Genomic DNA, 16,763 nt, shown 5'->3' with positions numbered 1-16,763 from the left:
TTTGCCTGGTCCCATCCCTGAGTTTGTCACAGAGAATTAGAGAAGGGCCTTTTGAGAGCAGCCAGAGCTGACAAAAGTCCAACATGGAGGGACCAGTATTGATGGTGCAGAGGAAACGGCCCAGGTGCTGGTTAATGGCTCTTCTCTGCTCTTCACTGAAGGGTGAGCTCTGAGTAAGTGTGTGTTCTAGAAAATCATATCAGGAGATTTTAGAAGAGTGTTAGGAGGTAATGAAACGCTGAAATATACGGCTAAGAGATCACTCACTCATTTAACATTCAAGCAGCATGACTCTGGAAGGGGAGAAGGCACAACTGCCTTTCATATCCAGGCTTCCTGTGCTTCATAGCCAGGCTTCAGGTGGGGATTGAGCACCTCCCACATGCCCAGCACCGCTGCACAGCGCTGCACAGCAGGCCGGCGGCGGGACTCTGCCTCCCTGGAAGCTTTCCTCTAATCATCTGTCCTTCTGGGGTGACTTGGATACCTTGACTCAACTGAGTTCAAACAGTATGACAATTGCCTAAAGGAGCAAAGGTCAAAATATGTACTGTATTTTTCGGACTATAAGATGCACTTTTCCCCCCAAATTTGGGAGGAAAGGGGGTACACGTCTTATACCCTGAATGTAGCTTACCTGGCTCGCTGTGGGTGGGGTGCAGGATCACAGGTTATTAAATATTTTACCACATTTTCTTATTTTCCTCCTCTAAAACCTAGGTGTGTCTTATAGTCCTAAAAATACAGTACTGTAGTGGTGATATAAAAAATGTGTAGACGTTACTCTCTGAATCAGTTGATGTCAGGCAGCTACATGCCTTCTAACTTCCGTTCCCTCTTTCCTTCATTTTGAACTGAACTTTGAGTTGCAGAGGAGCACACTGGCACTAGGAATGAGGCTCAGATTCCTCTGGTTTAGGTACGACATTGAGAGCAAGTATTGCTCACTGAGGCGAAAGTCGCAGCACTGGGTGTGAAACCCAGGAAGCCTGGAATGAAAGGGAGTTGTGCCTTCTCCCCTTCCTGAATCACACTGCTTGAAAAAAGGACGTGATGGGCGGAGCTCCAACAGCTAGTTCGTATCATGAGGACAAGGGCTGTATCCCAGGTAAAGGAGAGCAAAAAGCTAGAAGGACCCTGGACTCCTGATGCCTGTCAACTCACTACACTACACTGGGATCTCAAAACTCCTTTCACATGAGAGAAAAACAAAGTTTTTAAAGTCTCTTTGGGGGGCAGGTAGTTTCTGTAACAGCCAAATGTAGTCTTAATTGGTAAAGGCTGTTTGTCTTCACTAGTCATTAACAGGAAACGCAGTTCAAGCCGACCGAAACAATGGAGGAGATTTATCGGTCCACGTAGTTCTAAAGTAATGCAGACTTTAGGTTTGATCTGTCTGCTCAGTGATGTCATCAAAGAACCAGATCCATTTATCTCTCTTTTTTCACAGATGAGCTTCATTATAAAGCTGGCTCCCATTCAGGGGAGTACAGTGACTGCCAGAAGCTTCTGGCTACATGTTCCCTCACCCACATTCAGGGAGGGGGGCAACAGTCCTTCAGAAGAGTAAGGAAGCTTCTTTCAGATCTCATTCATTCTCATTAGTCAGAATCTGTCATCTGCCCATTCCTGAACTGCTGACTCCAAGTCAGGAGTGGACTCTACCAGAGCAACAGCCCTCTGACCTCACTGAGGCCCTTGGGGCGCCACAGCAAACTCCTAGACCACTGTGGCGTGTTTTAAGTGTTCAGAAAGAAAGGATGTACCTGTCAGGTACCACACACAATTCTGCTATTCAGTTGTGTGGACCTAACTGCTTAATAAATAAAAGTGTTAGATTGTAGGGGGCAGGGGGAATTGCGGGGGCTTAGTTTATTTGTTTGGGTTAGATTTTGGGGTTTTTTGGTTTTTTGTTTGTTTTTTGGCCGTGACTGTATTACTGAGATACCACGGGTACTGTGAATCAAGGAAGGAACTTCTGGCCTAGAGCCTCAGTCCTGGAGTCAGGGGTAGAATTAGCTTCTCCCCAATTATGTGGGCTGCACAGAGAGGTGTGGGTATACAGATGAAAATTGGGGTGGTTACTGAGAAAGTGGGGAGCTGTTGTGGGGGAAGCAGCCACAACGTCCATTAGACCCTTGGAAGAGCTAAACCCTCAACCCCTCTTAGCCTGAGAATTATCTTAGTTTAGGAAAGTACAGGTCCTTTGAGGTCATGGTGAGACCCTTGAGGGCTCGGGGTCAGTGGGAGACAGTGCAGCAGCAGAGAAAACAGAAATGCCTTCTGTCGGGCAGCAATAGAAATGTAGAGATTGGGAAAGCGGAGAGAAAGGGGAGTGGGGAGAGGTCTGAACCACAAAACAGAGTTGTCAAATCTTTGACCACACCAGTGTTGTTTCATATTCTGTGTTTCTATAACTGCAGCACTCCAACTGCCAGACTTGAGAAAAGTCTATTATCCTATGTGAATAGGGGTTTTGGTGGGGTTGGGCAATCAAGGAATGACCGAGGTTTCTGGGTATGTTGGCATGGTTTAAAAGAAGGATAGCACCTGGAACATAATCGTCTCTACATGAACCTAATTCAGTGGGCGCTCGGGCCAGAGACGACATGAGAATATAAACTGTCTCCTTTCCTCCTTCCACCTCTACCCCCCAAATAGGTAGAAATTACGGTGAGGGCACAGGGTAGTGGTTCTCAATCTTGTCTACACATTAGAATCTCCTGGGTGAGGAGAGAGTTCAAAAAGAAATACCAGTGTTTTGCCCCACTCTGGACCAAGTAAATAAAAAAAAATCTCTGTAATTGGGGCTCAGAAATGTGTAGTTTTCTTTTTTGAAAGCTCCTCAGATTATTTCCATTTATAGGCAAGCCTAAGAGCCACTGGCCTAGGACATTCAAGGAATACAGGTGCAAGACAATCTTATCTGATCTTTAGGAGAACAGGGACCCCTTAACTTGGGAGTGGAAGAGGGGTGTAGGGAAGAGCTGACGCTGCCCCTCTGTGTTTCTCTTAAATTCTCTCTACCAAACCGAGACCAAGAGAAAGGGTCTGAACTGAGTCAACTGGGAGTAGTCCTCACTATACAGTTCACTGCCTTTTCATGATTTTAGATAAATCACTTAATTTTTCATCTCTCTAAGCTTCTGTAAAAGAGAAGTGGGTGTGATCATTTCCAAATCCCTGCCTAATTCTCAAACATATAATTTTTAGTTTTTTGTAAAATGACATCACTTTCCTGGTGCTCAGAGTACTTGATCATCATTCCCCAGATGACACTAACAAAGACCGTATCCACTCGGAAAACAAGACTTCGCTTCCCCACTTCAGAAACGTAAAACTTGAAATGTATAGAGCTCTGGTGACTCCGCACGTGAGAGTAGGCCAGGTGGGGATGGCTGTTTGTTAGCCATGGTTTAGTCGCAGTTGCTTGGGGGGGGGGGGGGGGGGGGTGTTGGTTTCTTGTAAGAAATATGTGGGGACAACAGCTGTTTCTTAAACACCAGTCCATTTCTCTTCAGCGATCCCATTAATTCCGAGGAAGCATAGAAGAGTAAACAGTATCTTTACTGGGAAACTTGATTTCTTTCTCTTTCTTTTTCTGTTTTTTTTTTCCCTATTTCCCATAGGTATCTACTCTTCTCCTAAAATATGAATATATTTTGTGGCTTTCTCCTAAAGACAGTGGTTCTTAGCCAGCAGCAGCTTTGTCCCCCAGGGGCATTTGGCAAGTCCAGATATACTTCTGTCACGGCATAGGAGATGGGGTGGGGGGGAGAGAGGCTACTGGTGTGTGGTAGGTAGAGACCAGGGATGCTGCTGAGTACCCTGCCAAGCACAGGATGGCCCCCAAAACAAAGGCTTATGCAGCCCAAAATATCAGCGATGCTGAGCGTAAGAAACCCTGTCCTAAAATATGAAGGAGATCTGTCGACCCTGTTTCACGGAAATTTCCATTTCTGAGCACATCCGAGTAAGATGCTCTCCCTGATGCTTTTAGGGGCAGCGGTGACTGTGGAAAATCACAGAACCCCTGCCAGCAAGAGTGCTTTTCAATAGCAGGGAACTGTATAGCTATACACAGTCCCCATACGTATTGGATCTTTGTGTAACGTATTATTTTCAGGCATTGGGACTATTTAGTATACATGAGCAAAAATTTCATGAATGTGAAGTAATCACAGAGATTGAATAACAAAGCCACACAAATTGCCTCTGTGGGTGCAGAGCCTCCAGAGGCTTTTGTGACCAGCCTGTGAGAGAAGCAGAGTTTGGAGACTCTGATCGGGAGGGATGTTGCTGTTCGGGCTGCTTCACTACCAATTAAGTGGAGGGGTAAACAAGTTTTGTTTTGAGTGTGTATGTGTAGCAAAAAAGATCTGAAAGACCCATATCAAACTTCTTCCCTATGGTTACCCTCAGGGAAAGAGAAGAGATAAAAGAAAGATGGGACAGAGTAGGGAAGAAAGAGTACTTCCACTTTTTTAATTAGTTTTATTGAAATATAACTTTTATGCAATACAATTTACGAATTTTAAAAGTACAAATCAGTGAGTTTTGTCAAAGGTACTCAGCTGCGTAAACTTCAACAAGAACTTGAACTTTTTGTATCTGAATCTTTTACATGAAGCTTATAATCTTGTTTATAATTTGTATTTTTGTTTTTAGTTTAATACATGTTTTTAGAAAAACCGTTTGAAATTATATAATCATATAATTTTATTATATGAAATTTTGTATTTCCTCACTTCGTTTTGTAACAGCGGCTTACAAAAAAAAATCATGAAGTATAGCAAAACAACAACCAGAAAGGAAGGAAAAGATTCTGTAGGGGGGAAGCGATGATTTGAGTTGTTCATTTCCTCATTTACCCACGAGACCATCATACTTCAGCTTCCAGTCAGTCCATGTCGAGAGGGATCCCAGTCATCTTCTCTTCCATGTTCGAGGGCTCTGACTAATTTAGGCACCTGTTTAGCAAATCCAATTGCCATCATTCCTTCCTAGGAATGATACCTCATACCATCAGTTTATTTCATAAGCCCATTGAAGGTTAATCCTCAAATATTATCTGCCTATAAGGAAGCAAAGGTTACAAGAGGCAAATTTTAAAGCTAGCATTCTCCATGGCATTAATAGAGTGTGGAGGGCGACTTAAAGTAATTTCCTATGTAAGGCAAACTTACTCTGAACTCCAGGAACCAAGTACCATAAAACCACAAAATCTGTGTACTTCAGTGGCTTGCTGAAGCCAGCTTCTCCCAGCTTATAAGGACCAATTGTCAAATTTTCAGGAATTTGCCAGCTTGTTGTTAAATATAGCCATTATTAAAGATTAAATTATGTGAACTTACAGTTAAATAAATTATACAAAAAAGGCTACAAATATTTAAAACTCATTATTTCCTAAGTACATTACATTTTACCACTAGCTGTGCTCTTAAGGTTATTCCTAGTGGTTGTATATGTGTGATGGTAACAGTATGAATGGCATACCATTGCACATCTCTTCCCAACTCCATATTCAAGAATGTCATGTTGGTAACTTGACCTTGGCCATGGTGGGAATATTTCATCACAGAAATCAGCAAATGCTATAGGACTCGATTTATCATTTTATTGATCGTCTAAACATAATAAAGTAATGGAGAAATTTTATTTTATTTTTTAACATTTAATTTACTTTAATTGCTGTTCAAGTACAGTTTTCTGTTTTTTACTCCCATCCCAGTCCACCCCCGCAGCCCTCCTCACCTCCCTCCCATTTCCACCCCCCTTAGTTTTTATCCATGTGTCCTCTATACTTGTTCCTGTAAACCCTTCCCCTTTTCCCCTGAAATTCCCTCCTCTTCCCTCTGATCACTGTCAGCCTGTTCTCTATTCCAGTGTCTTTGTTTATATTTTGCTTGTTTGTTTGTTTTATTGTTTAGGTTCCTGTTAAAGGTGAGATCATATGGTATTTGTCTTTCACTGCCTAGCTTATTTCACTCAGCATAATGCTTTCCAGTTCCATCCATGCTGTTGCAAAGGGTAGGAGTTCCTTCTTTCTTTCTGCTGCATAAAATTCCATTGTGTAAATGTACCATAGTTTTTGGATCCATTCATTTACTGATGGGCATCTAGGTTGCTTCCAACACTTGGCTATTGTAAATTGTGCTGCTATGAACATTGGGGTGCATAAGTTCTTTTGGATTGGTGTTTCGGGGCACTTAGGATATAATTCTAGCAGTGGAATTACTAAATCAAAAGGCAGAGATCCATTTTTAGTTTTCTGAGAAAATTCCATACTATTTTCCATAGTGGTTGTATCAGTCTGCAGTCCCACCAGAAAAGGACTAGGGTACCCTCTTCTCCACAACCTTTCCAACACTTGTTGTTTGTTGCTTTGTTTATGATAGCCATTCTGACCAGTGCAAAGTAATATCTCATTGTGGTTTTAATTTGCATCTCTCTGATAGCTAGCGATATTGAGCATCTTCTCATGTGTCTCTGGATCCTCTGTATGTCCTCCTTGGGGAAGTGTCTGTTCAAGTCCTCTGCCCATTTTTTAATTGGGTTGCTTGTCTTCTTAGAGTCATATAAGTTCTTTGTATATTTTGGAGATTAAACCCTTGTCTGAGGTATCATTGGCAAATATGTTTTTCCATATAGTTGGTTCTCTTTTTATTTTAATACTGTTTTCTTTAACTGGTACTGGCATAGAAACAGACACATGGACCAATAGGACAGAGAGCCCAGAAATAAACCCAAGTCTCCTTGGTCAATTAATATTTGACAAAGGGGGCAGCAACATAAAGTGGAGTAAAAATAGCCTCTTCAACAAATGATGTTGAGAGAACTGGACAGCTATGTGCAAAAAATGAAACTTGAGCACCAATGTACACCATACACAAAAATAAATTCAAGGTAGATAAAAGATTTAAATGTAAGCTGGATGGAAAAAATTTTAAACCTGCAGATTAAACTTGAAAGTGAGGGATGTGTATAGCCATTACATGGAGGGAAAAAATAAGGTAATAGTTTTCCAATATTTAAAAACTATTATGTTTTAAAGCAGTCACTCACATCATTGCCAAACAAGCAAAGTTTGAATGTATGTCTTCATTGTTTCACTTGTCTCATTAGTGTAAAAAATATTAGTCAACAGCAATGTTGAAACTACACTGGTTTTTCCGTTGCCATAATATGTTGGCTTCAGATACATGAGCTCTGAAAACGTGCATAAAAAAGCTTCCTATGAGAATCAGCTGGCAATATAACATTTATAGTCAAGTGTATTGAACATTATAAATTGTATGCTACCCACCCTTTCTATTAGTAAAATGTATATTAAACTTATGTGGATATATCATGCTTATATTTTCCCCCACACTTCCTAGCCTGGAACTGAGGATCTCATGGTGCTGCTGCACATGTGCTGAAGACAATTTTCTTCATCCTATTCCGGAAAAAAAACCAAAAAAGAATGGTCTTAACATGGGTACAGATTGTTCCCTAATCCTTTCACAAATGGCAATGCAGACCAAGAGGAGGATTTTGAATGACTCAATACAAAGCAATCACAATTATTGCAAAAAAATTGTTAATGCATGCCCTACTGATAGCCAAGGAATCACTTGTTCATACAGAGGACAAGCATTCATCCATCAGCAGCAGCTCAGAGTGAACAGGGCTGGTCCTGGACATCACTGTGAGGGTGTTTGGCCATTTCTCCTCTCTCACCTTGGAGCCTGCTCCTCTGATACTCAAGAAACAATAATGCATTGCCACCCTCTGTCTCTTTCAATTCCCAATGAATTTGCTCCTTTTTTATCTTTTTAAAGGACATAATAGCTAGCTTTGAGGAAACCAGCCCATGTAGTCCAGAAGCAAACTCAGGTGGCTTCAGGGGCCAGGTTTTCTCTAAAATTAAGTGCAAACTCTAGGCCCTGGCCAGGTAGCTCAGTAGGTTAGAGCATTCTCCCAATATACCAAGGCTGGGTGAATCTCCATTCAGGCACATACAAGAATCAGGTAATGAAAACATAAATAAGCAGAATGACAAATCTCTGTCTTGCTTGCTCCTTCTCTTTCTCTCATTAATTAAATGCAAACTTTTAAAAAATATGTGCATGTTAAATAAATTGAATGTATAGGGAAAATTAGCCCATACGCTGCTAGTTCCTGAACCCAGAGTCTAGTCTCTCAAGGGATATTAGCAACATGGTAGTTTGGGGTGAGACGAAAAGGTGGGCATTTGGAGGCTGATGTACCTGGACATCAGATTCTGGATTTACTGCCTTAATATGTGACCTTGAACAAATAACTGAATTTCTCTGGACCTGGGTTTTCTCATCTGTAAAAATAGATTGTTTTGAGAAACGAATGAAGAATAGATGAACCATCAATAAATTAAAAATAACTCAATAAGTGCTACAGGTATTTCTTGTCATTAAATGCCCCCAGGAGACCAGAAAGATCACCAGGAATTATCCAGAATTAATGTTTGATGATGACATTTAGTGCTGTAAATTTAGGATGCAGTTATCTGGGGAAGCATAACCAGGACTTGGCTTCTATAGACAAGTAGGAGGCTGTGTACTGTACAAAACGTAAGAATAAGGCCGTGGGTGATTTGCTTCTGCCATCGTGCCAGTCTTAGAGAACACATGGGCGGGAGTTCAAAGGGAGGGTAGGATCCCCGATTTCACATTTTGGAAGGGTTGCTTTGGCCCGAATTTCTTTCTTCTCCTCCCCTGAAAGTGGAAACTTGGAGCTGTGGCTTTACTCACCCAGGGAGCCTCCCCTGTTCCTCCTGCCCCTGCCCCCTCCCCAGAATGCTCAGAGTGGTTCCCTAACAGGGCGCGAGGTTCCCCAAGCCCTGCACAGAAACCATCATATTTGAGGGCCCCTTCCAGAAATGGGTCGTGTGAACTCCGGTCTAGTTTCAGTGACAGAAATTATTCTTCCACGTGTTCAGTGGATTGTGTATCTGAGCGAAAGGAAAGCAGCAGTTCCAAATATGAGAGAGAATTTGTGGAGATGACTGCTAGCTTTGAAGGGAATATCTGCCATTGACAGTATGCCCAGATTTAACCAAAAGGAACCAAATAACGTCATCTTAAAATCTGTACAGCCCGTCAGTTCAGACCGGATGTTTAAAAGACAACCTCTCTCAAATTCTGCTCATTTTGACCTGATTTGCAGGACTAGGAAAACTGAAAACCTGATATAAATTCTAAAATTTTATCCATAGCTATATTGACTCAGCCTTCACAGGACTGCCCGGGCTTGATGCCTACTCTGTTGTCAGGCTCTCAATAAACCCTTGATGGATGACAGATAAATGCATGAGTAATTTTAGATAGCCAGTAGCAATGAAAAGTGTGCTCAAGCATCATATATTATATATCTCAATACAATCTATAATCTGTTACTTTTAATATTGGCTCAGATTTGATATGTCGAGATGGGTGCATATGTATATTTCATACAAAGGCCAATCATGAGCAAGCCAAAGATGTGCTCTGGATTTCTCTGAAGGCCTTCTATACACCTTCACTTCAGCATTTGACCAGTAACTCCTAAATTGGTCTGTGAAACAACATAGTCCAAGATTTAAAAAAAAAATAACCTATGTGATACAAAGAAGCCATGAGTAACAAGCAAGTGGGAGAACGGAGCTGCCTTCCAGTCCTTTGGATGAGAAAATTCCCAGAAACGTTGGGAACTGCCGGAAATGCCTGCTTGTGAATGCAACCAGCTATGTAAATTCTCTTGGGCGGAAAGCCAGGCGTTTCCCACTCTGCTTTGTGACAGCTCCACTCTGGGGAGCAAGTCCGGTTCCTCCAAACCGCCAGCTGTGTAACAGACCACATCGTGGCCAAGCTGACACTCACAGCCATTTCCTCTCTATTGCGTGCCTGCTTTGTTAAGGAAGCGCCTATGACAGAAGTGAGGTTCACTTTCTTCTTCCTACTAGCATTACCCTCCACGTGCTCATCCTGTCTTAAAGTACAGACTGTCTCCTGAAGGCAGAGCCTGCAACTATCTTACCCTTCCCACCTTCCACCACCATGGGTCCTGTCCCAAAGTGGAACCTCCATAAAGAACTGTCGAACTGAACCAAATAATAATTATATCTAATTCCAATAGTAATTACTCTACACGGAACAATTTCTTCAGGGAAATGGCAAAAGTCAGAAAGGGCATTTAAAGCAGCATCTAGCCCTGGCTGGGTAGCTCAACTGATTGGAACATCGTCCTAGTACAACAGAGTTGCAGGTTCAGTCCCCAGTCAGGGCACATGGAAGAGTCAGCCAGTGAATACATGAATGGGTGGAACAAGAAATCACCATTCCTCTTCACTTCTCAGATCCTCCTCAAAGTCCAGACTGTGGATCATCCGCAGTCTGGGGCCTCCGGGGAGTTTGTATTGCTGTGGAAGTTTGGGGCTTTCTTCTTTTGGTTCTGTCCTGGGGCCCAGTGTGAAGCCCAAAGCGCAGTCCCTGTGGTTAGAAGAACCCTTTACGTAGATGTCTGAGGCAATATGCCTCCTTCACCGTTTTTTAGGAAAAAAATGTCGAAACACAGAACTAAACAGCCCAACAGCACATTCTTGGGATATTTGAAATGGTGCTCGTCTTTTAACAAAGGCTTCTGTGCATCCACAAAGCAGAAACAAAGCCCATTCCTCCACCTCGCCTCTTCGGGAGCCTGAGCTCTTTGAGGGGACGCCCTGCCAGCCGGGCCGTGTGAGCGCGTCCTGCCAGTGTCCGTTTGAACACGACAGGGGAAGAGCGTTGGAGATGTACAGTCTCAGGAATCTTTTTCTGTGCCTTTGTTCCCCGACAAATGGCCAGCGCTCTGCATTGTGCATATAAATGTATCTTTTGAACCCAGCTATAAATAAGTGGCAAGCTGGTTTATTCAGACAGTAACATATAAGAGAAAGGAAAATAATCGCTCTGACAAGAACAAAGAAACCTGTTCTTTGTCCCAAGAGATAGAAACTCTTTGTGTTTAAAACAAACCCGTTGAAGTGGTGATGGAAGGAGACTTGGCTCGGGGTAGTCAACACACAATACAACACACAGATGACGTGTTATAGAACTGCACACCGGAAACCTATATAATTTTATCAACCAATGTCACTCCAACAAATTCAGTAAGAAGGTAAAAATAAATAAATAAAATAAATGCCTTTAGCTTTTTCATGAAAAACGGGATTTTTTTCTCTATTGTCTATCATTACCACTTCCTAAATCTTTTTCACATAGAAAGCCGATGCCTGACAGAGCTTTTGTGTTCTTTATTTCCACAGTCAAGCAAAACTACTCACTGTTCCAAATGGGGCCTGTTCTATTATTAAAAGTCATTTGTTTTGCCACATTTTCTAACCTGTCTTAAAATGATAACCCTGGGGCCTTGATAAATTAATTGAAAAATTTCTAAGGTGGCTTTAGTGGTTTTTGTTAAGACATTTATTTTAAGAGTAACTCTCAGTAGAATTTATCATTGAATTACTTTATGTATTCCCAGCACTAAATTATTATAATTCTTTGCAGTAATGAAAAAAATTAAATTATCCTGAAACAATGCCAGGTTGAGTGTGCATTCTGTGCAGTTCAGTCCTGGCTGCCCCGTGAATGAATGAATGAATGAATGAATGATGACCACAATGGCCTGTCCTCAGTACTCCTGCTCAGAAGCCTGTGGCTTCTGTAATGGAGTCAGCCCATCTCATCTGTATTCTTTCTCTTTGCCTGCTGCCTTCTATTTTTCCCGGCATGACCGTGTTTTCCAAGGAACACTGCCTTCTCATGATGTGCCTGAACTAGGACAGATTCCATGTTGCCATGTTTGCTCCCAGCGATGTCTTGGGCTTCATTTGCTCTCGGACCCACTTGTTCATCTTTCTGGTGGTCCAGGGTACCCGTAGAGCTTCCTTCCAGTGCCGTAGTTGGAAAGATTCCTGGCCCTTATGTCAGTAATTTTAGGAATGCTCCCACTAGAAGCTATAAATTCTATCTTTACAGCTCAGAAAATAGAGAAACACTAAAGGGTGATGAAAAGCAGCAATTATAATGTCAAATCAATGCCCTTAACTGAAGAACAGAGCCAACACAAAGGAACTGGGGAGAGGGGTGGGATTGTTCACTCAAGGAACTGAGGGTGGCCCTGGCTGGGTGGCTTCATTGATTGGAGCATCATCCCATAAACCAAAGGCTGAGGGTCCCACCCCCTGTAGGGGCACACACCTACGTTGTGTGTTCAGTCCCTTGCTGGGGTGTGTATGGGAAGCAGCTGATTAATGTTTTCCTCTCACATCCATGTCTCTGTTCTCTCCTTCTCCCTCTCTCCTTCCCTTTCCCTTCTCTCTCCTTCTCTCCCTAAATCAATAAAAAGCATATTCTCAGGGGAGTATTAAAAAATAAATGGAGGTGAGGGTAAGAGATGGGAGGGAGCATGGTGAGAGCTCGAGCCCTAGTACGTAAAGCACACAGGGAAAGGCAACACACGGCTTCCGTTACTCCAAAAAAACTAGGCACTTTCTGAGGTGGGCACAGCCTTGGAATTTTAGTTAGTTCCCTCGCTGATAAACAAGATTTCAGCACTGATAAGGATCCGTGGTAACACTTCCTCTGGAATGTACAACATTCCATGTTTCTGCTTCATAGTCCCCACCGGACATGCATGAGTCAGATGAAGAGGTGGGAAGTTTGCCCAGGCTGCTGATGGGGCCATTGAAGGTATAGTCAGGCGGTGAGCTGTGGTCTTGCCACACTCCTTTCTCTTTCAGCTCATCTTGTACATAAGTGATTTCTTTATCTAGGAGAAAAGAGTGCAGTGAATCACCTGTGGGCCATGAATTAACTTGGAAAAACAACTGGCAATTATCTAGTGCTTATGAATGCTGGGAGCGACTACCCTGAATGGGTTAGGCCAAAATATGCGACCCACAATGTTCTCAATTGCTTAGAAAATTAAGTCAATGGACATAGGAGATTTTCTAGGCTTTATTTGTGTCTACACTTGACCAGGTAATGGCTGTATATACCATGTTTCAAGGATCTTTGTGAGGCCCTTGGATCACTGGGGTTCAACTTAGTAGGCATCTGGCCCAGGGGACTTTCTCCTTCCTGGTCTGGAAGAAATCTGGAACTCCTGGGTAAATTAGGGCCGATCCCTGAGAGAGATGACAGTCTGGTCTGACTGCAGACGTGAGCACACTGACCGTCTTGGCCCACCTCCAACAGGACACAATAAGCAGAGATTCAGACATAGTGCATTCCTACTCCCTGTACCAGGCAAGAAGCATGCTGGCCAGACAGACCCAGAGTAATTGCTGAAGTCACACAAATCCTAACTTGTGTCTTGGATTTAGAAAGAGCCTCATTTATACCCTGAAGAAACCAATCTGTTTTTTGGGTTCCTATACCATGTTACTAAGTTAGGGGTTGCAAACTGACACAGGCATATGTATTTAGTTTGCTATACACCAAGTTTTTTTCTTTCCTTCCTTTGGTTTAATGCTTTAGGTGCTGTGCACTCACCCCAGGTCCACCATTATTGTCTTACATCCAAGTCCTTTGGGTTCGGACCACAGAGCATAGTGCCTTTCTGTACAGCATAAACAAAGACAAAGCTTGGCCTCATTGAGTTTAGCCTGGTGTACTTTAAGTAGTGAATCGTATTTATGTTTCCGGATGTAGACCATATCTTGTTTTCCTGAGGGAATGCAGCTGTTCACATGTGTAATTGATTGCATAGTCCATCCCAGTGAGTTTCTAAAGTTCCCTATATCCTTTGAAAGGAATGAAGAAATTAATCAATTAGTTGTAAACTTATTTCAATCACCTGCTACATGCCAGGCGACTTGCAAGAAACAAAGATGGAAGAATGCTTAACATTTATTACACACTTCGTGTGTGCTAGGAACTTGTTTAAGCACTTTATGTACATGATCTTTTTTGCTTTGTTCTGTTTTAAAAAATAATCTTCAATGTTGCCCTATTTTAAAGATAAGGGAATGGAGGCTCAGAGAGCTTAAGTAACTTGCTCAAGGTCACAGGGTTAGTGTGTTGCAGAGCAAGGCTGCAGACCCTGACCTATCTGACTTGGGAGCCCACGCTGTGCTCACGGCTTTAGGTTTGTGCCTAAACCTGCATTCAAGGAGTTAGCAGTCCATTTGAAATGAAAGAGAAACTTTATAAAAAACTCTCGTAATAAAATTTGTCCCAGTTTTGAAAAGTCTGGGAACTTTCTAGCAATTATCTCTAGGGGATCCAGGCAGAAAGGATGCTAACCCTGCAAGACCATTGAATTACCTCTTAAATAATGTTTAAGAGCGGCCTTAGAAAGGAAGATGCTAAAGAAATCACCATAGGAATATGACAGATACAGTGTTATGTGGCTTTAAGTATAAAGATAGACCTCCAAAACAAACTCTTTTAAGACTGAAGTTAAAAGTTAAACTTTGCCAGAAGAGTAGATTGTAGACTAGAAACTTGAACTTTGTCTATTCATGCTGTCATAAAATACTAGTGGATTATTAAGGGCTTGTTACTGTGCCTTATTATATACATTATCTCCATTTAACTGTCACAGTGAGTATAAAAGACTATTATTATCCCAGTTTTATAGGTGAGGAAACCAAGAACTCAAGAAAAGCTTAAATTCACATAGCTCATAAAGGTTAGAGCTGAGACTGAAATCCAGCTCTTTCTCCAGAGTTGATGGCCTTAATGTGCCCCCCCACCAGACAGTAATAAATAGAAACTACTATTACTGTGTTTTGAAAACAGCCAAAAAGGAAGTCTGCATTAAATAGTAATTCATAATAGAAGAGGGCTCTTTAGGTCTGGATTTTTTTCTCTTATATTAGCCTCTTCATATTATTTTTGAACATATCCATTTTATAAAAAGGGCTACATTGAATATGTTATTTGCTTAGAATAGTTCATCTTAAGGAGTGTCATTAAGTTCTTATTTGTGCACACATTCAAACAAGTCTAAGACTTCTCTATCAGGGCTCTAAAGGAGCCACCCCACAGCTGATCTACTCTGTGGACCTGCTGTTTTAGAGAACAACTCAAATTAGAAAGTGCAAGAGAGACCTTCAGTCAAATCCTGTAGCTACACCAAGCTGTACCATATCCTAATAGGATTACAAATGAAAAAAGAATTCATGGTACCACCAGAGAATAAATAAAAGAATAAGTACTAAAAAAAATTTTAAAGTACATGCTAATAGCAGTTTAGAGAGAGTGAGCCACCGCAGCTTGGCAGGTCAGGAAAGAGAGCAAAGTGACAGGACTAATAAAGAAGGTTCCGAGTTGCAGAAATCTGGGCTTGGATTCACCTATATGGCCTCGAGCAAGTTATTTGACCTTTCCAAACCCAGTTTCTTCCTCTATAAAATGGAAATTTTGAGATTTGATAATAAATGTAAAATATTTAGCATGGTGCCTTGCTTATTCTTATTGTAATGTGATCTCTATTTGTCAGTCTCCTCCATTAGACTATGGCCTCTCTAAAAACTCTATCTAGACCCCGGCCCAGTACTTCAGTTGATTAAAGTGTCGTCCCAAGGCCCGAAGGTTGCAGGTTCCATCCCCAGTCAGGGAACCTACAAGAAGAACCAGTGAATGCATAAATAAGTGGAACAACGAATCTTTCTCTCTATCTATCTCTCTCTTCATCTCTCCAATCAACTTTTAAAACACTGGATCTATGTCCCTCTCATCTTTGTGTCTCTCAGTCTTTGATGTAGTGCATAAGCTCATCTCATTCCTAATATTCTCTATGAAGGATCATAATAATTCTAGCCTCTCTCAGCCCTTGACATATTTCACTAGGAGAAATGAAGAGTTTGCCTGATTGGTGAGTCAGGAAGGGCTTACTACATACCACTCTTCACATTCTCTTGTGAGCATGAAATCTCTTCCACACTTCCATCCCATAAATCTTACCGTCCAATGCCACCATGACCAAGTGGGCAAGTCTGCCTAATTCTGGGGTCTCGTAATGTGAAACACCTTTTCACACAAATATTGAAGGGTAAAGGGACACGTGTCTGGAAGGGAATATTAGAACCACCATGTGGAAAAGGTCTTAATACCTTCATTACATGACTTTTGGATAGATTCCTTGAAACAAATGGGTATTGCCCTGGCTGGTGTGGCTCAGCGGATTGAGCACTGGCCTGTGAACCAGAAAGTTTGCCTGTTCTATTCTTAGTCAGGGCACATGCCTGGGTTGCAGGCCAAGTCCCCAGATGGGGGTGTGGGAGAGGCAACCAATCAATGTATCTCCCACATATCAGTGTTTCTCTCCCTCTCTTTCTCCCTTCCTTCCCCTCTCTCTAAAAATAAATAAATAAAATATTTTTAAAAACACATATGGGTATTGATAAAGAATGAAAGATGTGAATGACTAAGCCCAAAGTACTACTTGCTTTGCTTCAGTGTTTGGACATTTTTGGTATGTGTGTGGTTTGGGGAGGGCGTTATTTTGGGGGGTTTCATTTTGATTGTGTTGAGGAAGTGAGGAGGAGGTGTCAATATTTTAAAATTTGTGCAGAATTCACTTTGTGTTATTTTTAAAGTTATTTATACTAAAACACTAATAAACCTGTCATTTGACAAATAGTCCTACTAGACCAGTTTTTAGCCAAGTGTGGTCCAGGGGTCTGCCTCAGAATTGCCTGGAGGCGTTTCAGAGTACAAATTTCTATTCCTCACCCCAAATCTTCAAACCGCAGTCGGGCGGTGGGAAGGTGG

At 41.9% G+C, this 16,763-nt stretch overlaps 1 protein-coding gene across 2 annotated transcripts in view; it reads left to right on the top strand.

Moving 5' to 3' along the window:
- The window catches only part of DDAH1 (dimethylarginine dimethylaminohydrolase 1), a 142,705-nt gene that overhangs the window by 119,826 nt on the left and 6,116 nt on the right, over positions 1-16,763 (top strand). The window lies entirely within an intron of this gene.

Source organism: Artibeus jamaicensis, unplaced genomic scaffold (genome assembly GCF_021234435.1).
Source record: "Artibeus jamaicensis isolate MK-2021 breed Jamaican fruit bat unplaced genomic scaffold, CSHL_Jam_final scaffold_1019, whole genome shotgun sequence".
Taxonomy (NCBI): Eukaryota; Metazoa; Chordata; class Mammalia; order Chiroptera; family Phyllostomidae; genus Artibeus; species Artibeus jamaicensis.
This window is presented reverse-complemented; position numbering and strand designations above follow the sequence as displayed.